At 39.2% G+C, this 27,734-nt stretch overlaps 1 long non-coding RNA gene across 1 annotated transcript; it reads left to right on the top strand.

The window, feature by feature from the left end:
• Positions 1–27,734, top strand: LOC120520265. Its single transcript, XR_005631803.1, has 3 exons — positions 1–56; positions 19,474–19,527; positions 27,704–27,734. It is a non-coding gene; the product is annotated as an uncharacterized LOC120520265 (long non-coding RNA).

Raw genomic sequence — 27,734 nt, 5'->3', positions numbered from 1 at the left:
CAGCGACTGCATCTACTATATCAAAACTACTTCACCAACATCCACACCTGCTTCAAGTAAGTAACAATGTACTTATTTATTTTTGCAATATCAACATTTCAAGATTATTAAATTTTATCTTCTTGGTAGTTGAAATGTTTACCATCTTAATGTGAAACCACTAATTAGTTTTGTATTACTATGGAATGTATCTTGGTAGAATTAAGTACATAGTTAAGTGACAATGAAGTTTCATTATTTTTGAATCTCAGAACTTCAAGAGTAATAAATCTGTTGTTTTTCCGTCTACAAATATTTTTATGTATTTTCCAGAACCTACTTTTTCTGTTTAGTTTTCTGTTGATTTAAAATGACTCTTTGTAGAACCAAATGTAAAGTAATAACACTGGACTGAAACTCCTTCTCTGTAGAAAATAAAATGCACATTTTTGGGGAAAGTCTCAAGTGAATGTGTTTGTCATTGCACCTGTGATAGAATGACTCAATATCTGAAGTGGTGTCCAAGCGTTTCTCTTCATTTTACAGGGGCTGAATGTTGGATCGAAATGTATCTAATCAAATAAGCTTACTATGTTCATCAAACTAATTAATCAGCTTGAATTAAAACATTTGTCAATCTCTTTACAGTTTTTGTATGCTCTGTATGGTCTCTGTTCCAAAATATGAGATGGAATTACTTTCACGATCTTACAAAGAGAGTGCATTTTAATGTGCCTTTTGAATACACTGACATGGATTAATAGTACTTTCTGGAATACATTAGTTTAGTGATTTGTTAGTTTATTATCATTTAGTTGTCATTCCTTTTCCAGTGTCAGATTTGCCTTTTCTTTCAGCGCTATGCTATATGAATGTTTTGTCATGTAGTTTCCTGGGGCCTCATGCATAACACGTGCTAGAATTGCACTATAACATGCGTAAGCACAAAAGCGAAATGTGCTTACACACAGAAAATCCAGATGCATAAATCTGTGCATTCGCCAACTTCCGCGTTCTTCCGTTACATAAATCCTGATGGCGTGAAAAGTAACACTTGTGCATGCGCCTGCTGTCCGTCCCGTCTCCTCCCAGAATTAGTGCCTCTTTGAATATGCAAATCAATATAAATAGCCCTTAAGCTCAGCGTTCTGTGAAAAGGCAATGGCAAAAGCACGGGAAAATATAAGAATTTCAGCGAATAAAGTGGAGGCAAGGAAAAACTTACTATTTGTTGGTTTAAACAGTGGGATAAACAACAAAAGGAAGTTGATCAAATGACACAGAGTGTCAGAGCAACTCGAAAGCTCAAGTTCACAAAGTTGCACAGTGCCCGAAATAAAAGAAGCTGTTAAATATCAAGTGCGTGAAAAGCGAGTTGACCGTCTGAGTGTCATATGAAAGCTTATTAGGTACAGAGAAAAAGACACAGTGTGAAAAAAGCACGAAATGTCAACTTTAATCTCGAAATTTCCACTTTAATCATGTAGTTTATTTTGTCATTAAAGTAGAACATCATAAACTTCATCTTAGAATGGTTTAATTTACTAGTTTCTCAAATTCCATACGAACTAAAGTAGCACGTTTAATGCTTTGTTATGTATTTGATCTTCTGTGTGCTCTATGTTGTGAATCACTACGTGATTCTTAAACGGGCTTTCTCTTCGTTCGTCAGAACACGGAATCCATTACATTAGTGAAATTATAACTCTCTGAATAATTAAATACTGAGGAGGTATACGATATCACGTATGATAGGATGTTAAAGCATGTTATTAAACATGGGGAACATGGTAGGCAGTGATTGTTCATGTCCGATGGAAGATTCCTGCTGTGCCATGGCGTGACCTGCAATGAAATGCTTTATTACAGAAGTACTGTCTTTTTCAAACTTACTAACCTCCAATTCCTGTCCTTCCTTTTCTTCTTCCAAATACCCATTAGCCAGACAATCAGCTCTGTAATGGACGTTAAGCCATCTGTAAGCTTAGAACGCCGATTCTTCAAAACTTTTAAGGAACATTGAAATATCTTTGTAGTACATGTTTAATTATTCTATCCACCTATCCTTCCAGCATCACTCAGTCCCAGTAGGAATACAGAGCGAGGCAGGAACAATCGGTAAACAGAGCGCCAGCTCCTCGCTAGCACTGTCACCGTGTCCTCACATGTTTAATTATTAACAATATAGATTATTTAAATGTAGTTAAAGTTTTATCTGTATAATATAATAAACATATTTTGCTGCATTTCATCTTAAAAATATCGTCATCATATGTAAATCACGCTTTATAAAGTGGCTCAGGTTGTCGCAATATTCTAACTCTATGCAAGTTTACAGTGAGGTAATTGTACTTATAAGTATAAAGCGTTCTACAAGGAGATTTTTCCTGTGATCCTGTTCTAAATATTCTGGTGTAGAAAGTGGATGGGTGTAATTTCCATAATGTGTCAATCATCTGAGAATTGAGCGTTTTGGGAAGGCGCTTCAGGGTAAGTTTGCATCAGTCAGGTGGTGTCCTACTTTATTCCATGAAGTTATGTGACTGCTTGCTCTGTAGTCTGTAAAAATTTTCCTGTTACCAAATAATCGGTCTGCCATAATGACTAATATACAGTTTTGTCAGCTGTAGCCATCAACAATTTACTTATAAGCAGGTGAGATGCATTTTTTGTGTGTTTTACTAAGATTTGCATCTACTGAGTGGATCTTACTTTTCTTGTGTATTTCATGCATAGTTTATTCAATGTAATTTCTCTAGAATAATACTCTGAATGCTCTCTTAATTTATTCTTTTTACTTAGTATTGCGTAATCTTATTTTGTTTCATATAAACTGTTCTTTCTTCATTTTGTAAAGCACTTTAAGCTACAGCATTTGTATAAAATGTGCTATAGAAATAAATGTTGTTGTTGTTGACAGCTGCACATTGTTAGTAAGTTCTCATGTAACGCTACTGGTCAAATTTGATCAGTTTGGTTTTCATTGCTTTTTCTGTGTCAGACTTGCCCTTTTTTCAACGCTATGCTATGTGAATTTTTTGTCAGAAAGTTTCCTGCTCTTAAGGTTTTACTGTTGTCTTTATGAACATCTTAGAATGTTATCCAATGCCTTTCCATATAATGTACACATATGTGTGGCATAGAAAAATTTCTCAATGTCTGCTTTTATACTTTGTTTTTATATTGTTATAGCCATATTTTCACTTATCTAAGGTGAGCTTTTTAAATTTTGCCCAAGAGTTTAGTGACAGTATCAGTTAATATACACAAAGTTGGAAGATATTCATGAAAATTTTTTTCAGTATTTAAAATATCCTCAAGTAGTACTAGGGTGTTGTACCGTGTTGTACCATGTTAGCATTATGAATGTACAGTAAAGTCAAGCAAAATAACACCTTTTATTGGCTAACTAAAAGATGCAAGCTATCGAGTCAACCTTCTTGAAGAAGGGGCCTGAGTTACCTCGAAAAATCTCCCAAGTAACATTCAGTGACGATGCCATCACTTTGCAGAAAGTGTCACAGTTGATTCTTTCGCTGACATCCCCATCCTTCCTTTACTAGCTACAGCATGTAGTCAAATGCATGTTTCATTCATTGGTGACGTCAAAGAGAAACAGTGTTGCATGCCAGGCAAATGTATCCATCGATTGAGAAATCACATTTTATAATCAGTAATGGTGCTATTAAAGTGAAAAGGTGTAATCTGCTGCATTGTGCTTGTTTTTTTTTTTAACACCAACTGGATCTCCTACACCAGAGGTGCCACACTTTTGAGCTTGCAAGCTACTTTTAAAATGACAGGTCAAAATGATCTACTTACATTAAAAATGCTATATATATATATATATACTTTATACATAAAATATATGTTGTCATACCTGCATAACTGAATAACCTTTATACATAAAATATATGTTGTCGTACCTGAAACTGAATAACCTTTATGGCACAATAACAATTCAATATATTTATGGTCACTACAGTATTTGGATTTAATAATCTTCATGTGGGAAAAGGCTGGCTGATAAATAAGTAGAGATGAATAAGCGAGTGAAGGAGGTATTTACATTTCCTCAGTGAAAATAGCGGCTGCCCGTTTAAACTGCGTTTTAGTTCCCTCTCCTTTCTCAGATCTTTTTGTAAGGCGTCAGTTTGTAGTTTTTATGAACAGTTGGATTCGAAAGTGCCTTTCCACATTCTCCTTCTTTGGAAAGCAATGATAGATTGAAGATCAGACAAGCGCACTTGATTGTGACTTTTGTGAGAAAAAAATCCTCTTTAAAAACCGGGCGAGATTGTTGGTCGTCCGAGGGAAAGATGGGCGTCTGAAGTGGAGCCCGCTGCAGTGGTGCTATTTTCATATTATTTCTTATTATTCTGAGATATCCTGTATTTATTCAACCCAGAGGGACGCTACAGTATATGTAACACATATAAACATGGCCCCAAACAAAAAGGGGGGTCGAAAGAGAAAAGACAAAAGCTACACCCAAGCTGCGATCAGCAAGCCCTAGCTCGAATCGGCCTCTCAGAGACAGACCTGGATCAGATGGGAAAGTACAACTCCCGGGACCCGGTCCGCACATCGTCGGGCTGAGAGCAAAAGGGGGGCGAGGTGCGGGGGGAGTGCAGATGTGGATAGCTTCCCCCGTTGGAGGGATTACCTGAAACTGGAAAAGGCCGGGAGGTCAGCGGCTTCAGTTACGCAATTTCGCGGGACTGGAGCAGCGGGGACACCGGCTTCAGCAAGTCTGCTGCTTCATCTACGTACAAGAAGGCCATTTGAGCTATCTGAACTGAAAGTGTTGCTTTGAGCTCCGCATAAGATATAAAGCGAAAGGCTAATGGAAAGAAACGGCAAAGGCACAGAGAGCTGAAACAGGAATGGAAACAGGAGATGAAACAGGCCAGCGAATGGCTGCGACAGGAAATCAACAGGCAAATGAAAGGCTGGGGAATTCCAACAGGCAAATGAAAGGCTCGTCAAGAGGTACAACGGAACCGACAGGTGCTGGGTAAAATTGAAGGCGCATTGAGAAAACTTCGGTTAAACTGAGCATGCTTGCTGACCCAATTGGAGCATCTTAATGAGACATTCACGAATCGGATGAAATGGCGAACATCTAGCTGCCAGTGCCGAGGAAAGAGCAGTAAATGTCGTTGGAATGAAAACCTCGGAGAAAAATTTGGAGACAGACTGGCGCTTTAGAAGATGGGAGTAAAAGGTATAATGTCAGAATTGAAGGCCTGCGGATCGAGAAAGTTTAAACCCTGTGAAATTGCAACTGAACTTTTCTAAAATAATGGGGCGACTTTAAAGCAGAATCTGAGATAGCAGCGGCTTACGCGTCGGGATCAAACACCGTCAGACCCGACCAAGATCTTTTATAGTTGTTTTGAGCGATTATCATTTTAAGCTAGAGGTGATGGAACTCCTCAGAAAAAAGGAAGATATTATATGAAATAGCCACATTCGTGTCTTCCTGACTTCTCTCCAGCAACAGCTTTTAAAACGCGAAAGCCTTCTATAATATTAAACAGGGCCCCGGAAAACCAATGTCAAATCTGACCTCCTGTATCCGGCAAAACTGAAAGTGGAATGGCGGGTCATTTCTATGTTTTTTAAACTAGCAAGGAGGAAGCAGAAAAATTTAAATTTAAAAAGCTGATCCGGGACTATTCTGATACAAAAGTGGCATGGCGGTAAATGATAAAGCTAGGATTAATAATCTACTGTCTGATCTATTTGTTTTAAAATAGGGTTTTATCAGCATATATTCTCATATTCTTAGTATTACTTACTTGTTTATTATTACTTTACTTATTATTACTTAGTATTACTAGGAGGGTAAATGTTTATGTTTTATTGTGCTTAAATTTCGTTTTTCCTCCTCTTTTTCTTTTCTAATTATTTCATGTGACCCTAAATGGGGACTGTTCAATATCATCCCTTGGTTTACTGTTTTGCTATTACTGCATTTAGAATTGTTATGCTTTTTTGGACACATTTTTAACACCCTCACCTGGGTTTATTATCTGGGGTATCATCTAGTGCAAAATTCTTTTCTTTTTTTCTTTTTCCTCTTTTAAAGACTATATTGGTAACAGATATCTCTATCTTTTAACCAAAGCGCCCTGCATGGGGGCTTGATGTGCTTTGGCGTGCTCTGTCTCTGGGTATGTCAGAGGACTGGGACTCGTGAGTGGTTTTAGCCTCACCTGGGGAGGCAAAAGGAGGGTGGGGGTTAAGGGGAAGAGAAGAGAGCAGGCTTGGTCTATATCCCAATCTATCATCTCAATCTTTATAATTATAACTATCAAACGTAATAATAAGCTGCATGGGAACAACTCTTGGGAATAGGAAATTAAGACCTAAACTATTTCACTTCCAGTTAAGACTATAAAAAGACATCAAAAACTCAGAATCCCGTGTCTCCATGATGGGACAGTTAACGTAAGCTGGAATGTTAAAGGCCGAATCCCGAATTAAAAGAAAGAAAGTACTTTCTCACCTAACAGGTCTAAATGCTAAAATAGTATTTTTACAGGGAAAACCCCCTTACTAAGTAAGGATCAGTTCCGGCTGCAAAAGACTGGACTGGCCAAATGTTCCATTCTAGTTTTACAAAGAAACTAGAGGGTGGAATTCTCATACATAGAACAGTACCATTTTGTGCATCAGATGTAGTATTGGATCCTGAAGGAGATATGTGATGGTCATGGAGACTTATCTAACTGTAAAATGATTTTTTATAAATGTTTATGCACCTAATGTTGATGATAAGAATTTATACAAAATTTATTTGCATCCATTCCCAATCTGAACACTCATAAACTTAGAATGGCTGGGGACTTTAATTGTGTTCTAAATCCACTTTTAGATAAGACTTCCTCCACAGGAGGCGGCAACTAACACATAAAGATAATTACAAAGTTTATAACTGATCACAACTTATCAGATCCCTGGAGGTTTTAAACCCAAATTCAAGAACATATTCTTTCTACTCACCAGTACATCATTGCTACTCAAGGATTGATTACTTCTTTATAGAATAATAACTTCTTGCCTAAAATTAAATCTTGTAAAAACGATCTTATTGTTATTTCAGACCATGCTCATGATCTTGGAGCTGAAATTACTAAGCCCATACACTCACCCAGATGAGCCTCAATCCCCTTCTATTAGCTGGCGAATTGTACTGAATTTATATCCAACAAATCGAATTCTTTCTAGAGACAAATACATCCCTGAGATCTCTGCAGGAATACTCTGGGGAAAATCTTAAGGCCTTCTTAAGAGGACGGATTATCTCATATCTTTCCACAGAAATAAATCCGAGCGAAGAAAGTAGCGAGATAAAAGCGAAATTACTAAAATAGATGAAGAACATGCCAGACTACCAAGCGAGACTCTACTAAGAGGGGGCAGGCTCTACATTCAGAATTAAACCTCTTGACAACTAAAGAAACTGAACAACTAATTTACAAATCCCGACATCATTATTATGAACATGGAGAAAGCTATAAGCTTTTAAGGGAACAAATTCACAAGCAAGTATGCTACGCAATCTTAATCACTAACCCCGACGGAGATAAAATCATCGAACACAAAAAATATAATGTACACTTTTAGAGACTACTATAAAATCCTATATAAATACTGAGTTTAAAGAAGACAATATACAATCTAATGCATTTCTGGATACATTACAGATACCACAAATTGGCGCTTTTAGTGTGGAGGAACTTCGATAAACCTCTGTCATTATCAGAATTACTGGATGCTATAAAGTCACTCCAGGTGGAAAACAGCAGGCCCTGCGGCTACCTGCAAGGGTGGGGATCGATCTATTCTTAGCATAATTCTTTTTTGTAAAACGTTGCTATGTATTAATTGTAAAAAAATGAATAAATAAAAATAAAAAAAAAAGAAACCCGGGGGAGGCCCCCGCCCCCCTTTCCCAAAGCGGGATGGGGTTAAAGGGGCCCCTTTTCTTCAGTCGCACTGCCGTTTTGTCCCGCCCCAACTCCTTACCTAAATTGCTTTCTTCTTTTACAGTCCACCCCCCCGTGAGTCCGCTTAAACTTTTAAATTTTTCCAAACACCGCCCCCAGCCCCGGTTTCCGTTGTTTTTTTTCATTTTTTTTGTGGTTCTGGCTGTTTTTTTTTATATATAATCCACCAAGTCCCCCCGGACCAGGGGGGGCTTTACAAAGGGCGGGGGCGTAATCAGTCGGGTATGACCCCCCGTACTGGGAATTTCGTTAAGGGAAAATTTGGGAAGCCCCGGTTCCATTTTTAATGGGGTTCCGTCCCCCCCGGGGTAGACACCGTTGTTTCCATTCAGTGTAGCGGCGGCAGTACCAGACATACAAGTGCATCACAGACCTGTTAATGCTCAATCTCACATGGCTGAAAGCCACTTATCCCTGTAAGAAGGGGCGCCGCCCGCTGTTGGGTCGTGTAACTATTTAGCGGCCCGGGAGCCCGTTCATTTTTGGGAAATAACCAGCCAAATGGGGCCCACCAACTAAACCCCCATGCACCACCACCCACAGAATCGAAAAAAGAGCTATAAATCTGTCAATCCCTGCCGGCCGGGGAGTATTTCCTGTGTTGGGGGTCAAATAAAGCAAAAGCTTCCCACCGGGTGGTGCCCTTCTGTAAATTTCCTTTAAGTTTCAGCTTTGTAACCATCCCCCCCTGAACCCAAAGATTTTGGTTCCCCGGTTGGCTGCCCGGCAGGTCATGGGAAGGGCCCGCCAGATTGCCGCGGGGCCTGCATTGGTGAAGGGGGGGCGGTAAAACGGGGAAAGGGCTTTTTGGGTTTTTAAAAGACTGCTTTTTTTGGGGTAACCAAACCCGGAATGAACCAACACACAATCGCCCGCGGGCCCAAAAAGGGAAAAAACGGGGGGGGAGGGAGAAGGACATTCACTCCCCTCCATCATGCTAGTCGGGTTGATTTCTCATTCAGTATACACGGGGCTTGTCGGTGCCCCCCTTTCATCTTCCATTTAGGTTTTTTGAAAAGGGCCCCAGATGCACCTGTGACCCCAACGTGGGGCGCCATTGCTCGGGGTGGGGTTTTTGGCTGCCTTTCTATATATAATCCACCAAGACCCCCGATCCCGGTGGGAGGGGTGTAAAAAAGTGCAGGATTTCTAAGAAGGCATGTTTCCCCCGGGATCCGAATTGCTGTATGTAGCTTTAAAACAGTTTGCTAAAAAACGGGGGTCGTGGTCGAACCCCAAAAATTTCGTTTTTAAAAAGACTGCTCACTTCATTGTTTTTTAACCCCTAGTTGTAAAGGCTTTTTTAATTATCCCATGGGATCCCCCTCAAACAGTTTTCAACATATGGCGATTCACCCCGAAAACATGCCTCTATTAACAGCCCACCTTGGTTGGGGACCCATGTGACCTCTACGACGGGCGAATATAAAGGGCCGGGGTTTTTTCTGTGTGGCCGTCCCGGAGTTGGTGGGGGGCTCTGTGGGGTTGTCGTCGTACCCAATGGTCTTGGAGTTGGTGGGCGGGCTCCTTTTCCCTGGGGCGCCATAGGTGTCTCACTTTGCGGGGCTTAGTAATCCCCCCCCCTTTCCGGCTTTTTTCCCCATGGTTGTCTTGCCTTAGTGAATTATATAAAAGATGATGGGGAGGCATAGTCTAAAGCAATGTGATTTTTTTGGTTTTTCCCGCATCTACTATATCAAAAACTACCACCAACATCCACCCTGCTTCAAGAAAGTAACAATGTACTTATTTTTTTTTGCAATGTCAACATTTCAAGATTATTAAATTTTATCTTTTTGGTGGGAAAATTTTTTTACCATTTTAATTTGAAACCACAAAATTAGTTTTTTATTACTATGGTTTATCTTGGTAGAATTAAACATAGTTAAGGACAATGAAGTTTCATTTTTTTTTGAATCTCAGAATTTCCCAAGAGTAATAAATCTTTTGTTTTTCGGTTTCAAAAAATTTTTTTTTAATTTTCCAAAACCCCATTTTTCTTTTTTAGTTTTCTTTGTTTTAAAAATAAACTCTTTGTAAAACCCAAAAGTAAAGTAAAACTTGGCCCAAAACTCCTTTTTGTGTAAAAAAAAATGGCACTTTTTTGGGGAAAGTCTAAAGGGGTTGTTTGTCATTGCACCTGTGATGAATGACTCATTATCGGGAAGGGGTGCCCAAGCGCTTTCATTTTACAGGGGCTGAATGTTGGACCCCGAAATGTATCTAATCAAAAAACCACTATGTTATCAAACTAATTAATGGGCTTGAATTAAAACATTTGTTCCTCTTTACATTTTTTTTATGCTTTTTGGTCTCTGTTCCAAAATATGAGATGGAATTTTTTACAGATTTTTTACAAAGGGGGAGTGCTTTTTAAAAAGGCCTTTTGAATACACTGACATGGTTTAAAAGTATTTTTCTGAATACATTAGTTTAGTGATTTGTTGGTTTATTATCATTTAGTTGTCATTCCTTTTCCAGTGTCAGTTTTGGGTTTTTTTCTTTCAGCGCTATATAGAATTTTTGCTGATTTTCCCGGGGCCTCGCATAACCCCTGCCTAGAATTGCACTATAACATGGCGTCCCAAAAAGCCAAAATGTGCTTACCAAAAAAAAACCCAGATGAAATAAATCTGCTTCGCCAATTTGGGGTTCTTCCGTTACAAAAAATCCGGGATAAAAGCGTAAAAAAAAGCACTTGTGCTGGCCTGCTGCCCCGCCCCGCCCCTCCCAGAATTATGCCTCTTTATGCAAATCAATATAAATACCCCTTTTAAGCTCAAGCGTTCTGTGAAAAAGGCAATGGCAAAAGCACGCAAAAAAATATAAAATTTTCCCTTAATACCAAGGGGAAAGGAAAGGGAAAAAATTTACTATTTGTTTTTTTAAAACAGGGGATAAACAACAAAGGAAGTTGATCAAATGACACAAGGTTCCAGAGCAATTTAAAAGCTCAAGTTCAAAAGTTGCACAGTGCCCAAAAAAAAAAGCTGTTAAAATAAAATTAACCGTAAAAAGGGCGAGTTGTAAAAAACCCTGAGTGTCATATAAAAAGTTTATTGGGGAAAAGAAAAAGACACGGGAAAAAAGCCCGAAATTCAACTTTAATCAAAATTTCCACTTTAATCATGTAGTTTTTTTTGTCATTAAAGTAAAAACATCATAAACTTCATTTTTAAAATCGTTTAATTTACTAGTTTCTCAAATTCATCGTAACTAAAGTAGCCGTTTAATGCTTTTTTGTATTTTGATCTTCTGTGTGTTTATTTGTGAATCACTACGGATTTTTAAAGGGGCTTTCTTTCGTTCGTCAAAACCCACGGAATCCATTACATTGTGAAATTATAACTTTTGAATAATTAAAATATTGAGAGGTATACTTGGGATATCCCGTATGATGGGATGTTAAAGTTATTAAACAGGGGAAAGATGGTAACCCAGTGATTGTTCATGTCTCCCCGGAAGATTCCTGCTGTGCCATGCGTGACCTGTGAAATGTTTTTATTACAAAAAGTACTGTCTTTTCAAACTTACTAACCCCCAATTCCTGTCCTTCCTTTTCTTCTTCCAAATACCCATTGCCAGACAATAAATTGGTAAGGGGCGTTAAGCCACCCTGTAAGCTTAAAACGCCGATTCTTAAATTTTTTAAGGAACATTGAAATATTTTTTAGTACATGTTTAATTATTCTATCCACCTATCCTTCCAGCACCCACGCCAGTCCCAGTGGGGAATACAAGCGAGGCGGGGAACAAGGGGTTAAACAGACCCCACCCCTGCAAACACTCGTCACCGTGTCCTCACATGTTTAATTATTAACAATATAGATTATTTAAAATGTAGTTAAAGTTTTTCTGTATAATAAAATTTCATATTTTCTGCATTTCATTTTAAAAAATTCGCCATCATATGAAAAATTCGCTTTAAAAAAGTGGGCTCAGGTTGTGCAATATTCTAACTCTATCCAAAGTTTACAGTGAGGTAATTGTACTTATAAAGTAAAAAGCGTTCTAAAAAGGAAATTTTTTTCCTGTGATCCTGCCCCTAAATATTCTGGTGTGAAAGTGGATGGGTGTTTTTCCATAATGTGTCAATCACCCTGAGAATTAAATTTTTTTGGGAAGGCGCTTCGGGTAATTTTGCATCAGTCAGGTGGGTCCTATTTTATTCCATGAAGGGTGACTCGCTGCTGTAGTCTGAAAAAAATTTTCCCTGTTACCAAAAAATCGGTCTCCCATAATGACTAATATAAGTTTTTGTCAGTTCCCCATCAAAATTTACTTATAAGCAGGGAGATGCTTTTTTTGTGTTTTACTAAGTTTTTGCATCTACGGGAGTGGATTTTTTATTTTTCTTGTGTATTTCATGCATAGTTTTTTCAATGTAATTTCTCTAGAATAATACTCTGAATGTTTCTTAATTTATTTTTTTTTTACTTAAGTTTTTGGAATCTTATTTTTTTTTCATATAAACTGTTTTTTCCATTTTGTAAAGCATTTTGCTACAGCATTTGTAAAAAAATGTGCTTTAGAAATAAATGTTGTTTTTTTTGGGCAGCTGCAATTGTTAGTAATTTCCCAAGGAAACCCAAGTACGGTCAAATTTGATCATTTTTGGGTTTTTCATTGTTTTTTCTGTTCAGACTTCCCCTTTTTTTTAAAGCTATGCTAGGGAATTTTTTGTCAGAAATTTTCCCCTGCTCAAGGTTTTACTGTTGTCTTTATGAACATCTTAGAATGTTACCCAAATGCCTTTTCCCTATAATGTACACATATTAGGGGGCATAGAAAAATTTCTCAATGTCTGCTTTTTTACTTTGTTTTTATATTGTTATATGCCATATTTTCACTTATCTAAGGGGGCTTTTTTTAAAATTTTTCCCAAAAGTTTAAGGGGACAGTATCAGTTAATACCAAAATTGGAAAAATATTCATGAAAATTTTTTTTAGTATTTAAAATATCCTCAAGTAGTACTAGGGTGTTGTACCCTGTTGTACCATTTTTTAGCCATTATGAAAACAGTAAAGTCAAGCAAAAAAAACACCTTTTTTTGGCTAACTAAAAAAATGCAAACTATCGAGTCAACCTTCTTGGGAAAAAGGGGCCTGAGTTGCCCCCGAAAAATCTCCCCCAAATAACATTCATTGATGCCATCACTTTTTTCAGAAAGTGTCACAGTTGATTCTTTGCTGACATCCCCCCCCCCTTTTTGCTTACAGCATGTATCCCAAAAGCATGTTTCATTCATTGGTGACGCAAAGAGAAACAGTGTTGCATGCCAGGCAAATGTATCCATCGATTGGGAAATAAATTTTATAACAGTAATGGGGCTATTAAAAGTGAAAAGGTGTAATCTGCTGCATTGTGCTTGTTTTTTTTTTTTTAAAACCAACTGGATCTCCTAACCAAAGGGCCACACTTTTCCCTTTCAAGCTACTTTTTTAAAAAGACGGGTCAAAATGATTACTTACATTAAAAAAGCCCCCAAAAATATATACTTTATACATAAAATATATGTTGTCATACCTTGCATAACTGAATAAATTTTATACATAAAATATATTTTTGCAAACCTTTCATAACTGAATAACCTTTATGGCACAATAACAATTCAAATTTTTTATGGTCACTACAGTATTTGGGTTTAATAATCTTCATGTGGGAAAAGGTTGGCTCAAAATAAGTAGAGATGAATAAGCGGGGAAAGGGAGCCCTTTCCTCAGTGAAAAAAAAGCTGTCCGATTAACTGCGATTTTAGTTCCCCTCCTTTTCAGATCTCTTTTTGTAAGGACGCAGTTTTAAAAAGTTTTATGAACAGTTAGTTGAAAGTGCCTTTTCCCCATTCTCCTTCTTTTGGGAAAAGCAAAAGATAGATTGACAGATCAGACAAACGCCCGATTGTGACATTGTGAGAAAAAAACCCCTTTGAAAACCCGGGGGAAACGAGATTGTTGGGCCCCAAACGATCAGGGGATGGGCGCTAATGGAGTCGCTAGCAGTGGTGCTTTTTCAAATTTTTTGCTTATTATTCTGAGATATCCCATTTATTCAACCCGAGAGGGGCCCCCACAGTATATGTAAAAACACATATAAACCCTGGGCCCAAAAAGAAGGGGGGGCCGAAAAAATAAGACTAAAAACTACATCCCAAACTGCGATCAGCGCCCCGCCCCGAGAAAACGGGGCCCCTCCCGAGACAGGCCTGGGTCAGATGGGGGGAAAGACAACTTTCCCCGGGGCCACGGTCCGCCACATCCGCCGGGGAGAGCAAAAAGGGGGGCGAAGGTGCGTCGGAGTGCAGATGTGGATGCTTTGCCGATTGGGAGGATTACCTGGGGAAAGGAAAAGGCCCGGGGGTCCGCCCAGTTCGCCCCTTCGGCCCGGGGCTGGGAAAGGGGGGCACCCGGGTTCAGCAGAGTCTGCTGCTTTATCTTGGGACAAGAAGGGACATTTGAGCTTTTCTGAACTGGAAAATGTTGCTCGCTGAGCTCCCAAAAATATAAAGGGAAGGGCTAATGAAAAACAACGGCAAAAGGGGAAAAAGGGGACTGGGAAAAAAAGGGAAAGGGAAAAAAGGAGATGAAACAGGCCAACGAATGGGTCGAAAGGGAAAACCCAAAAGGAAAATGAAAGGCTGCGGAAGGGAAATTTCCCAAAAGGCAAAAAGAAAGGCTCGCCCAAAAGGTACAACTTGAACCGACGGGGGCTGGGAAAATTTAAACGCTTTAGAAAAATTTGGTTAAACTCATCGCTTTGATCAATTGGGGCATCTTAATGAGACATTCCGAATCCCGGGTCGAAAAGGGAAAAAATCTAGCTGCCGGCCCAGGAAAAAGCAGTAAATGTCGGGGGAAAGTAAAACCCGGGGGAAAAAATTTGGGGACAGACTGGCTGCTTTGAAGATGGGAGTAGAAAGGGATAATTTTCAGGGTTTAAGGCCTGCCGGGGGAATTGGGAAAATTTAAACCCCCGGGGAAAACCAGTGAACTTTTTTTTAAAATAATGGGGGGATTTAAAGCAGAATCTGAGATAGAAGGGGGTTTCCAACGCGGGTCAAACACCGTCAGACCCCGACCAAGATCTTTTATGTTGTTTTTTAACGAAATTTTCTTTTTGGGGGATGGGAAACCCCCAGAAAAAGGAAGATATTATATAGAAAATAGCCACATTCGGTCTTCCCCGACTTCCCCCTCCAGCAACAGCTATTAAACGCGGGGGCCTTCTATAATATTAAACAGCTGCTGGAAGCCCGTAACAAATTACGGCCCCTGTATCCGGGAAAACTGAAATGGAAAAACAGGGTCATTTTATGTTTTTTTTAGCAAGGAGGAAGCAAAAAAATTAATTAAAAAACTGGGTCCCGGGGCTATTCTGATACATAATTTAGGAAGGGCAGGGGTAAAAAGATAAAGCTAAAATTAATAACTACTGTCTGATTTTTTTTTTTAAAAAAACGGGTTTTTTTCAATATATTTTCATATTCTTAGTATTACTTATTTTTTATTATTATTACTTACTTATTACTTATTATTACTTAGTTTTCTAGGGCTTTAAAAGTTTATGTTTTATTGTGCTTAATTAGTTTTCCCCCTCTTTTTTTTTTTTTCTTTATTTCCCTGTGTACCCCAAAAGAGACTTTTCAATATCATACCCCGGGTTTTTTTTTATTGCTATTACTGCCCTTTTTGAATTGTTTTTGTTTTGGACACATTTTTAAAACCATCACCTGGGTTTATTATCTGGGGTATCATCTTTGTGCAAAATTCTTTTCTTTTTTTTTTTTCCCTTTTTAAAAAAACTATATTTGGGAAAGATATCTCTATCTTTTTTAAACCCTTAAAAAGGGGCCACTGCATGGGGGGTTATTTTGCTTTGGGGGGGGCTCTGTCCTGGGTTTTCAGAGGACTGGGACTCGTGAAGTAGGTTTTAGCCTCACCTGGGAGGCAAAAAGGGGGGGTGGGGGGGTTAAGGGGGAAAAGAAAGAAATTTGGGCTATATCTAACTATCATCACAATCTTTATAATTATAACTATCAACGTAATAATAAGCTGCCCTGGGAACAACCTTGGGGAATAGGAAATTAAGACCTAAACTATTTTCCCTTCCAGTTAAGACTATAAAAGGGGCATCAAAAAATCAGAATCAGTGTTCCCTGATGGGACAGTTAACCCGTAAGCTGGAAAAGTTAAAAAGGGCCCGAATCAAATTAAAGGAAAAAATTTTTCACCCCAAAAAGGTCTAAAAGTTTAAAAAAGTATTTTTACAGGAAACCCCTTACTAAGTAAAGGGCGTTCCGGCTGCAAAAGACTGGGCTGGGCCAAAAATTTTTCCCTTCTAGTTTTACAAAAAAAATAGAGGGGGGGGAATTTCTCATACATAGAACCGTCCCTTTGAGCATCAGATGTAGTATTGGATCCTAAGGGAGATATGTGATGGTCATGGAGACTTATCTAACTGTAAAAAGATTTTGATAAATGTTTATGCACCTAATGTTTGATAAGGAATTTTACAAAAATTTTTTTGATCCATTCCCCAAACTGAACACTCATAAACTTAGAATGGCTGGGGACTTTTTGTGTTCAAATCCCCTTTTTGATAAGACTTTTTCCCCCGGGGGGCGGCAAAAAACACCGCAAAAAATAATTACAAAGTTTATAACTGATCACACAAAATTTTAGATCCCTGGGGGGTTTTAAAAAAATTCAAGAACATATTCTTTCTACTCACCAGTACATCCCCTTTACTCAAGGATTGATTACTTTTTATAGATAATAACTTCTTTCCCAAAATTTAAAACTTGTTACGAAAATTGTTATTTTCAGACCATGCTCCGGGATCTTGGGCTGAAATTACTAAACCCCCCTACACTCACCCCCCAGATGGGGCCCCCAAACCGCCCTTTTATTAGCTGGCGAAATTGTACTGAATTTATATCCCAAAAAAATCCCAATTCTTTCTAGAGACAAATACATCCCCCGAGATCTCTGCAGGGAAAACTCTGGGGAAACCAAGGCCTTCTTAAGAGGACAGATTATCTCATATCTTTCCCCCAGAAAAAACGGGCAAGAAAGTAAAAGAAAAAAAATTAATAAAATAAAATGGGAAAAACATGCCAGGGGGACCGCGAGACTTACATAAGAGGAAAAACCCGGTTTACATTCAGGGAAATTTAAAACCCCTTGGGCAACTAAAGAAACTGAACAACTAATTTACAACCAGACATCATTATTTGAACATGGAGAGAAAACTAATAAGCTTTTAAAGGGAACAAATTCACAAGTAAAAATAATCCTTCCGCAACGCAATCTCGTAATCACTAACATGACGGAGATAAAATCATCGAACACAAAAATATAATGTACACTTTTAGAGACTACTATAAATCCCTATATACCACTGAGTTTAAAGAAGACAATATACAATCTAATGCATTTCTGGATACATTACAGATACCACAAATTGACGCTTTTAGTGTGGAGGAACTCGATAAACCTCTGTCATTATCAGAATTACTGGATGCTATAAAGTCACTCCAAGGTGGAAAAGCAGCAGGCCCTGGCGGCTACCCTGCAAGGGTGGGGATCGATCTGTTCTTAGCATAATTCTGTTCTTTTGTAAAGCAGTGATTGCTATGTATTGATTGTAATAAAATGAATAAATAAAAATAATAAAAAAAGAAACCAGGAGCGCATCGCTACTTTCTCCTTCAAAGCGAAGGATGGGGTTGAACGGCCTCGTTCGATGCGACTGCCCAGCTTATGCCCGCCCCCAACTCCTTACCTGAGTCGCTTTCTTCTGTGTACAGTCCACACGCACCTGTGAGTCACGTTGACTGTTAATTTTCAAACACCGCCTCAGTCGGTTTCCACGTTGATTTTCATTGTTCTTTGTGGTTCTGGCTGCTTTTTTATATATAATCCACCAAGTCACCCGACCATGGGGGCTTTACAAAGGGCAGGGGCGTAATCAGTGCGGCGTATGACCCGCCGCATGTTCTGGGAATTTCGTTAGTGGAGAACAATTGGAAGCCACGGTCTCCATCACGAATGGGGTTCAACGGCTTACCCGCCGGGTAGACACCGCGTTGATCCATTCAGTTGTAGCGCAGCGTGCAGTACCAGACATACAAGTGCATCACAGACCTGTTAATGCTCAATCTCACATGGCTGAAAGCCACTTGTCCCTGTAAGAATTTGGGCGCCGACGCTGTTGGGTGCGTGTAACTATTTAGCAGGCGGGAGTCTCGTTCATTTTCGAAATAACCAGCCAAATCGCTCCACCAACTAAGAACTGCCATGCACCACCACCCACAGAATCGAAAAGAGCTATGAATCTGTCAATCCTGCTGCGTGTCCGGGCCGGGTGAGGTTTCCTGTGTTGAGTCAAATGAAGGAAAGCTTCCACACCTGGTGGTGCCCTTCTGTCAATTCCTTTAAGTTTCAGCTTTGTAACCATACTCCCCTGAACCCAAAGACTTTGGTTACCGGTTGGCTGCCCGGCAGGTCATGGGAATAGCGCCGCCAGATCGCTTGTTGCGGGGCCTGCATTGGTGAAGCAGGTGAGACGGTAATGAAACAGAGGCACAGGGCTTATTGGTTTTAAAGACTGCTTTCTTCATTGGGTATTAACCAATGCACGGAATGAACCAACACACAATCGTCCGTCGGCTCAGGGTGGAGCGGGAGGAGAGGAGAAGGACATTCACTCCGCTCCCTCCATCATGCTAGTCTGCTGATTTCTCATTCAGTATACACTGCTTGCTCGTGTGCCCACCTTCAACTCGTCACGAGTCTTTGTACAGTCCAGATGCACCTGTGACTCACGTGGAGGCGTTTCATTGCTCTGTGCGGTTTTGGCTGCCTTTCTATGTATAATCCACCAAGACACCCGATCACGCGTGGGGAGAGGGTGTACAAAGTGCAGGAGTATCTAAGAAGACGCATGTTTGTCAGCGGATGCTACGGTGCTGTATGTAGCGTGTAAAACAGTTTGCTATAGTGCACGCGGTCGTGCGTCGTAACCGAAAACTCGTTTTTTAAAGACTGCTCACTTCATTGTGTTTTAACCTCAGTTGTAAAGAACGTTTTAATTATCCCATGGGATACCCTCGCAAAACAGTTTTACACGCCACATATGGCGATTCACCTCCAGCGAAACATGCCTCTATTAACAGTCAGCGTGGGTCGGCCGCGATGTGACCTCTACGACAGACGAATATAAATGGCGCCGGTTTTCTGTGTGCGTCGCGTCGAGTTGGTGGGCGTGGCTCTGTGAGTTGTCAAGTGGTATCCAATGGTCTTGGAGTTGGTGGGCGTGGCTCCTTCCTCGCGTCATAGTGTCTCACTTGTCGGCGGCTTAGTGAATCCACGCCCCTTCCGGCGTGCTTTCCATGGTTGTCTTGCCTTAGTGAATTATATATATAGATGATGTGAAGGAGGCATAGTCTACAGCAATGTGCATTTTTTTGTTTTACAGCGACTGCATCTACTATATCAAAAACTACTTCACCAACATCCACACCTGCTTCAAGTAAGTAACAATGTACTTATTTATTTTTTGCAATGTCAACATTTCAAGATTATTAAATTTTATCTTCTTGGTAGTTGAAATGTTTACCATCTTAATGTGAAACCACTAATTAGTTTTGTATTACTATGGAATGTATCTTGGTAGAATTAAGTACATAGTTAAGTGACAATGAAGTTTCATTATTTTTTGAATCTCAGAACTTCAAGAGTAATAAATCTGTTGTTTTCCGTCTACAAATATTTTTATGTATTTTCCAGAACCTACTTTTTCTGTTTAGTTTTCTGTTGATTTAAAATGACTCTTTGTAGAACCAAATGTAAAGTAATAACACTGGACTGAAACTCCTTCTCTGTGTAAAATAAAATGGCACATTTTTTGGGGGAAAGTCTCAAGTGAATGTGTTTGTCATTGCACCTGTGATAGAATGACTCAATATCTGAAGTGGTGTCCAGCGTTTCTCTTCATTTTACAGGGCTGAATGTTGGATCCCGAAATGTATCTAATCAAATAAGCACACTATGTTCATCAAACTAATTAATCAGCTTGAATTAAAACATTTGTCAATCTCTTTTACAGTTTTTTGTATGCTCTGTATGGTCTCTGTTCCAAAATATGAGATGGAGATTACTTTCACAGATCTTACAAAGAGGGAGTGCATTTTAATGTGCCTTTTGAATACACTGACATGGATTAATAGTACTTTCTGAATACATTAGTTTAGTGATTTGTTAGTTTATTATCATTTAGTTGTCATTCCTTTCCAGTGTCAGATTTGCCTTTTCTTTCAGCGCTATGCTATATGAATATTTTTGTCATGTAGTTTCCTGGGGCCTCATGCATAACACGCGTGCCTAAATTAGCACTATAACATGGCGTAAGCACAAAAGCCGAAATGTGCTTACACACAGAAAAATCCAGATGCATAAATCTGTGCATTCGCCAACTTCCGCGTTCTTCCGTTACATAAATCCTGATGAGCGTGAAAAGTAACACTTGTACATGCGCCTGCTGTCCCGTCCTGTCTCCTCCCAGAATTATGCCTCTTTGAATATGCAAATCAATATAAATAGCCCTTAAGCTCAGCGTTCTGTGAAAAGGCAATGGCAAAAGCACGGGGGAAAATATAAGAATTTCAGCGAATACCAAGTGGTGGCAAGGAAAAACTTACTATTTGTTGGTTTTAAACAGTGGGATAAACATCAAAGGAAGTTGATCAAATGACACAGAGTGTCAGAGCAACTCGAAAGCTCAAGTTCACAAAGTTGCACAGTGCCCGAAATAAAAAAGAAGCTGTTAAATATCAAGTCGCCGTGAAAAGGCAAGTTGTAGCCCACCGTCTGAGTGTCATTAACTTAAATTAGAACAATCTAGACGAGAACAGGCCATTCAGCCCAACAAAGCTCGCCAGTCCTATCCACTTGTTTCCTCCAAGAAAACATCAAGTCGAGTTTTGAAAGTCCCTAACGTCTTACTGTCTACCACACTACTTGGTAGCTTATTCCAAGTGTCTATCGTTCTTTGTGTAAAGAAAAACTTCCTAATGTTTGTGCGAAATTTACCCTTAACAAGTTTCCAACTGTGTCCCCGTGTTCTTGATGAGCTCATTTTAAAATACAAGTCTGGATCCACTGTACTAATTCCCTTCATAATTTTAAACACTTCAATCATGTCACCTCTTAATCTTCTTTTGCTTAAACTGTAAAGGCTCAGCTCTTTAATCTTTCCTCATAATTCAACCCCTGTAGACCTGGAATCAGCCTAGTCGCTCTTCTCTGGACCTTTTCTAGTGCTGCTATGTCCTTTTTGTAGCCTGGAGACCAAAACTGCACACAGTACTCAAGATGAGGCCTCACCAGTGCATTATAAAGGTTGAGCATAACCTCCTTGGACTTGTACTCCACAGATCGCTATATAACCTAACATTCTGTTAGCCTTCTTAATGGCTTCTGAACACTGTTGGGAAGTTGATAGCTTGAGTCCACTATGACTCCCAAATCCTTCTCATAAGGTGTACTCTCGATTTTCGACCGCCCATTGTGTATTCAATCCTAATATTTTTTCTTCCTATGTGTAATACTTTACATTTACTGACATTAAATTTCATCTGCCACAAATCTGCCCAAGCCTGTATGCTATCCAAGTCCTTCTGTAATGATATAGCAGTTCCAAATTATCTGCTAATCCACCTATCTTGGTATCATCTGCAAACTTAACCAGCTTGTTACTTATATTCCTATCTAAATCATTTATATATATTAAAAATAGCAGCGGCCCTAGCACTGACCCCTGTGGAACACCACTCTTAACATCGGCCAGTTCTGATGAGGTTCCTCGCACCATCACCCTCTGCTTCCTGTGTCTGAGCCAATTCTGCACCCATCTAAAAACATCACCCTGAACTCCCACTTCTTTTAACTTGATGCCCAACCTCTCATGTGGCACCTTATCAAATGCTTTCTGAAAGTCCAGATAAATAATATCATAAGCTCCACTTTGATCGTATCCTTTTGTTGCCTCCTCATAGAATTCCAACATGTTAGTAAAACATGACCTCCCTCTTCTGAACCCATGCTGACTGTTCAGAATAACTCCTGTCCTTGCCATGTGTTGCTCAATCTTATCCTTAATAATTCCTTCCATTAATTTTCCTGTGATGCTTGTTAAGCTTACTGGCCTATAGTTGCTTGGATCTGCCCTGTCACCCTTTTTATATAATGGGATGATATTTGCCATTTTCCAGTCCTTTGGAATCTCTCAGTGCACAGTGACTTCCTAAAATATGTGTCAAGGGTTTATATCTGTACTCACTAGCCTCCTTAAGAACACGAGGATAAATATTATCTGGGCCTGGTGATTTGTTTGATTTCATCTTATTTAATCTGAGCAGCACTTCTCCCCTACAATTTCCAAATCCACTCAGTACCTCCTTAGTAGTTGCGTTTACCTCTGGGAGGTTATCCACTTGCTCACTTGTAAACACCTCAGAAAATGTAAGTTTAGGGCATCTGCTATTTCATTGTGGTTTCACGTGGTTATGGTTCTTCTCGACTTATCTGCTGCTTTTCACACAAACGACCGACATCATGAGATCTCCGACTCAGATCCTGGACTGGTTCAGGTCATATTTCTGCAACAGGACTCTCGGAGTCATGCTAGACGATTTTCATCTGAATCAGTCCCACTCCCATGTGGGGTTCCCCAGGGTTCCATTTTAGGGGCCACTACTTTTTTCAATCTACATCCTGCCTTTAGGTGCAATTTTTAGAAAGCATGCAATTTCATATCACCTATATGCTGGCGACTGCCAAATTTATTTCTCCCTCAAGCCAACTGACTCCACCAAACCTCTCCTCGACTGCCTATCTGACATTAAGGACTGGCTGGCTGTAAACTTCCTTCACCTGAACGATTCAAAAACCGAGGTCATTGTTTTAGTCCCGACTGCAAACAGGCTCCACCCCTTGGCCTCATTTCTCTTCCCATTCCAGTAACCGTCTGTCTCCTGATCTTGGAATCAAAATGGATACGTTCCTGAAATGGATGCTCAAGTCAACAGCACAGTAAATCCTGCTTTTTCCATCTAAGGCGAATCGCCAAACTCAAGCCTATTCTTTCTAACCACCTCCTGGAATCAGTAATTCATGCATTCATTACGTCCGACGCTTGACTACTCTAATTCCTGCCTTTTTGGTATCAGTAAAGCCACACTTTCTAGACTCCAACTGGCTCAAAATGCGGCTGCAAGCTTCTAACTGGAAGTAGCAGAATCCAACACATTTCACCAATTTTGAAAACCCTTCACTGGCTGCCCGTTAGATTCAGAATCGATTTTAGATTCTCCTCCTAACCTATAAGGCATTAAAGCGGTCTAGCCCCGCCTATTTGAGTGTCTTGCTCCATTGTCACCAATCCCCTCGCGTCTTAGATCCACAGATCAGCTGCTCCTAACCGTTCCCAAGGCACGTTTTAAAGCTCGGTGGTGAAAGGGCTTTCTCCGTCTGTGCACCCAGGCTCTGGAACTCCCTGCCCTTAGTGGTTAGGCAAGCAGCTTCAGTCGCCACATTCAAATCTCTAGCCTAAACGCACTTCTTCACATTGGCTTTTAATTCTTAACCTGTTTCATTTTCCACTTGTCTTTTGCCATTTTCTCTATTTATTTGGTCCTTGACCTGTTTTAGTATCTCTGTTTTAATTCTCTCTTAATGTTTATTTTTAATATTTTGCTTTTAGTCCTGCTTGTAGTAACTGTACAGCGCTTTGGTCAGTTGTAATGCTGTGTTTTTAAGCGCTCAACAAATAAATATGGTATGGTATGGTATGGTATTGTCTGTCTTTTTAATTCCCTTTACTATTCCTGATGAACTTGACCTCCTCCTTAACTGTTCTTTTACTACTAAAATACTGAAAGAATCTCTTGGGTCTTCTTTCGCCTTATCTGCTATATTCCTCTCCAACTGTCTTTTAGCCTCTCTGATATCCTTCTTAATGGTTGCCCTCATTTCTCATACGCTACGGTTCTCTTTGCAGTCATTAGTCTTATATGCCTTATACAGCAGTTTTTTCCTTTGCAACTTCTTTTTTAAATCTTTATTAATCCATCGTGGAGTTTTTTTAGTTTCCTATTACTTCCAAATTTAGGTATGTATCTGTCCTGCATTACATGTAAAACATTTTTAAACCTGTTCCACTGCTCCTCGACTGTCTCCACATTTAAAAGCTTATCCCAGTCTATCCTACTTAGACTTTGTCGCATCTGCTCAAAATTAGCCCTACTAAAGTTCAACTTAACAATTTTAGTCTTTGCATCTGTACTCTTACAAAATACTGAGAATTGTATTATCATTATGGTCACTTGACCCTAGTGGTTCAATCACCTCTACACCCTCAATTCTATCCTGATTATTACAGAATACTAAATCCAGATAGGCTTCACCCCTTGTTGGTGCTTTAACATGCTGTGTTAAAAAACAGTCGCTGATTACTTCTAAAAACTCCTGCTCTTGTGCTCCTCCATCTGTAAGGTTATCCCAGTTAATATTTGGATAATTAAAGTCCCCATGACTATAATATCTCCTTGTAAACTTGCCTTTTTGATATTGCTAAAAAGATGTGTGTTGAAATTACTGTCTGAATTGGGTGGTCTATAACACACTCCTAAAATGAGACCTTTTCCCTAATATTTTCCAGGCGAAGCCACATGTCCTCACTAAGATGGGGCTCATCATCCAACTGAAGATGACTTGAATTTTAAACCCTGTTTGGCATAAACAGCAACCTCGCCTCCTTTTCTGTTCTGTCTATCCTTCCTAATAAATGTGTATCCCTCTATATTACACTCATCCCCATCTTTGTTATTTAGCCAGGTTTCCGTTATTGCTATAATATCATAATTATGCTCTGCTACATACAACTCAACTCACTTACCTTATTTTTGATACTTCTAGCATTAAGGCAAGCTATTTTTAATGTGTTAATCCTTCTACCTTTACGTGTTTGCTTTAAAAATTTACATTACTATGCATTTTATTTCTACACCATTGTTTGTTCTTCCATGTATAGATCTAAATCTGGCCTGTCCTAAACTCCTGCCCCTCCATTCCCTAGTTTAAACAATCCTCACTAGCCTACACATACGCCTCCCCAATACATTGGTGCCTCACGGCGAACAGGTCCCATCTGTTCCAAAAGGAGTCCCAATGCCCCATAAACCTATACCCTTCTACCCTGTGCCAAGATTTGAGCCACGCGTTAAGCCTTCTAATCTCCTCAATCTTACCTGGTCTGGCGCTGGCACAGGCAGAACTTGGAGAAGACTACCTTGTCAGTTTGCTCCTCAGCTTGGTACCTAACTCTTTGAATTTGGATCAGAACTGACAGACTACCCTTATGTATGTCATTTGTTCCAACGTGGACAATGACAACTGGATCCACCCCAGCCTGGCCAAGAGCCTATCCACTCTTCCAGGAGGTCTCCACCTGTGCTCGGAAGGCAACAAACCGCGAGACTCTCTCTCTCTGGAGCACACCTGTGCTTAATCCTAATGATTGAGTCCCCAACTATCACTACCTCTCTCTTTTGGGAACTGGTTTTGAGGTGGCCTGTTTGGGCTCCTCAACCCTGCCTACCACCTCAGAATTATCAGAGTCCCCCGTCCAGCTCGGCCAGGACATGATAACTGTTAGACACTTCATATGGAAAGCTTATTGGGGTACAGAGAAAAAAACACAGTGTGAAAAAGCATGAAATGTCAACTTTAATTTCAAATTTCCACTTTAATCATGTAGTTTATTTTGTCATTAAAGTAGAACATCATAAACTTCATCTTAAAATCGTTTAATTTACTAGTTTCTCAAATTCCATCGTAACTAAAGTAGCACGTTTAATGCTTTGTTATGTATTTGATCTTCTGTGTGCTCTATGTTGTGAATCACTACGTGATTCTTAAACGGGCTTTCTCTTCATTCGTCGGGACACAGAATCCATTACATTCGTGAAATTATAACTCTCTGAATAATTAAAATACTGAGAGGTATACATGATATCACGTATGATAGGATGTTAAAGCATGTTATTAAACATGGGAACATGGTGGCAGTGAATGTTCATGTCTCGACAGAAGATTCCTGACTGTGCCATGCGTGACCTGCAATGAAATGCTTTATTACAAAAGTACTGTCTTTTCAAACTTACTAACCTCCAATTCCTGTCCTTCCTTTTCTTCTTCCAAATACCCATTCGCCAGACAATCAGCTCTGTAATGGGCGTTAAGCCATCTGTAAGCTTAGAACGCATTCTTCAAAACTTTAAGAACATTGAAATATCTTCGTAGTACATGTTTAATTATTCTATCCACCTATCCTCCCAGCATCACGCCAGTCCCAGTAGGAATACAGAGAGAGGCAGGAACAATGTAAACAGGCGCCAGCTCCTCGCTAGCACTCGCACCGTGTCCTCACATGTTTAATTATTAACAATATAGATTATTTAAATGTAGTTAAAGTTTTATCTGTATAATATAATAAACATATTTTGCTGCATTTCATCAAAAATATGGATTACTGGATTGACTAAACTCCCTTTTTAATTAAAATTAAAAAACAACGACGGATATGTACACAAGTGAGATAGCATTTATCTGAAATTGCCCACTGTGGCAGAATGAGCTTTCATTCTGTGGAGATGGAAAAGAGGAGCTTTCACATACAGTAGCCATTGAAGAGGCTGGTTGAAAAATGTATGTTATGGTTGATTGTTGAGTCTGAAATATCCTGGAAGCTAACGTTAAACATATCAGGTGAAGTATCTAATTTTGTACAAAAAAGTTGAAAAAATCTGAGTCTTTTTAATTTCACAAATTTTCCTGTGAAGAAGTTAAGTTCTTTTGAAAATGTTTCAGTTTGTATATACAAGTCAGCATTTTTTTTGAAAGAAATTTCTGAGAAAAATTTCCATTCTTTAGAGACAGCCAAACATTGTTATACAGATCTTATTTAGTCTTTGACCCCTGTAAGTTGTTCTTGGTCCATTTGCCACTCATCATTGTTAGACTTGGCTTTTTTTTTGTAGTTCTTTTTGAGTGACTGCCGCCTTCTTTTATTTCAACTGCTTTGTGATTAGGAAAATTTACAATATTTTCCAAATGTATTCCACTTGTGTATTTAGTGGTGGATAGAAAAGTTTTTCAATTCAAATTCTTAATATGTGTTGTGATCTACCCACAGGTTATACTTCCAACTTTTCCATAGTTTTTTTTTTTGTACATATTCCATAGTTTTTGGTTACAGCATAATTTTGTTAATTAAGACAGCTGGAAAAATGCAAAAGCCTTTCCTGTTGTTACTGAAGTGGCCCTGGATAACATTCAGTGTAGATGACAAAAGTGTACAGATAATGAAACAGTAATTTATTTTGCTGCTGAAAACATCTTCTTTTCCTGTTACCTAACTGTATGGAAATTAATTCTACAAATGTATTAAAAAAGACAATCATTACAATCAATTGATATATCAGTTTTATATCCAGTAACAATGTGTTTAAAAAGAAAGAAAACATAATCTGTAATACTTTGTCTGGTGTAGTTTTTCAAACATTGGATCTAGTATGAGACAACTGTGGTATTATGTGTCTTCTCAGTCATTTTTACTAAAGATTTTCTTTTTTCTTCTAATTTGTTAGGTGACATAACCATTGGTGGAATTGTGGGAGG

Source organism: Polypterus senegalus, unplaced genomic scaffold (genome assembly GCF_016835505.1).
Source record: "Polypterus senegalus isolate Bchr_013 unplaced genomic scaffold, ASM1683550v1 scaffold_5832, whole genome shotgun sequence".
Lineage (NCBI taxonomy): Eukaryota > Metazoa > Chordata > Cladistia > Polypteriformes > Polypteridae > Polypterus > Polypterus senegalus.
This window is presented reverse-complemented; position numbering and strand designations above follow the sequence as displayed.